This window comes from Octopus bimaculoides, chromosome 22 (assembly GCF_001194135.2).
Source record: "Octopus bimaculoides isolate UCB-OBI-ISO-001 chromosome 22, ASM119413v2, whole genome shotgun sequence".
Taxonomy (NCBI): domain Eukaryota; kingdom Metazoa; phylum Mollusca; class Cephalopoda; order Octopoda; family Octopodidae; genus Octopus; species Octopus bimaculoides.
In genome coordinates this window covers 5,026,671-5,027,693 of record NC_069002.1, presented here as the reverse complement: position 1 = coordinate 5,027,693, position 1,023 = coordinate 5,026,671, and positions in this window count along the sequence as shown.

The window sequence follows — 1,023 nt, the reverse complement described above, 5'->3', positions numbered from 1 at the left end:
AGATTTTAAACGAAAGCTTACCGCCAGAGTCTTGTGTAGCATCGTCCTTTTAATATGGAATCCTTTCTTCCTTGACCAGGCTAAAATTGGCAGTGACCACTTCGAAAGATAGAGGGACAGGGTCAATCCGAGGGCGAGGACGCTAAATGAAGAAAGTCAAAGTAATATTTGTTATTAAATTTGAAATTTTAAGAATTTTGATAAAGTGAATTCTAAAAATGAAACAAGTTATATTCACTGTTATTCTTTTCTCTTACTCGTTTCAGCCATGCGGCTGTGGTCATGCTGGAGCACTACCGTGTTAATATAGCAAGACTTTTTTTCCAACACAGCGAGCTGGCGGGATCGTTAGCACGCGCGGCAAAAATGCTTAGAGGGCGTTTCTTGCAGTTTTACGTTCTGAGTTCAAATTCCACGGAAGTCGACTTTGCATCCTTTATGGGTCGATAAAATACCTGTCCAATACTGAGGCCGATATTATCCATTTACCCCCACCTCCCCACCGAAATTATTGGTCTTAGTGCCAGCGTTTGAAACCAATAGAGCAAGATTTTCTTTTCTCGTTTTTTTTTATAGCATATGAGGCGTGGCTGTGTGGTTAAGAAGCTAGTTTCCCAACCACAAGGTTCCGAGTTCAGTCTCACTGCATGCCACCTTGGGCAAGTGTCTTCTGCAATAGCTTGGAGCTGACCAAAGCCATGTGAGTGAATTTGGTAGGAAGGAACTGAACGAAGCCCGGAGTGTGTGTGTGTGTGTGTGCGCGCGCGTGCATGTAGTATAGAACTAGTCAGTACTGAGAGCAATGCCATCTTAATTCTCTATGGAGAAATAAACTGGAGACAGACTTATGTGTGCAGGTGGGTGTGTCTAAGAGAACCCTGAAGAGTCATAGTTCATATCTCGTTCCCAGGGCCGCACTACTAATAGAGTGGTACTGAACTTGCACGGGTTCAAGCACGGGGGTATACGCAGCAGCAACAAGAACAGCAACAACAAAAACAAGCCGACTTACAATATGGCAAT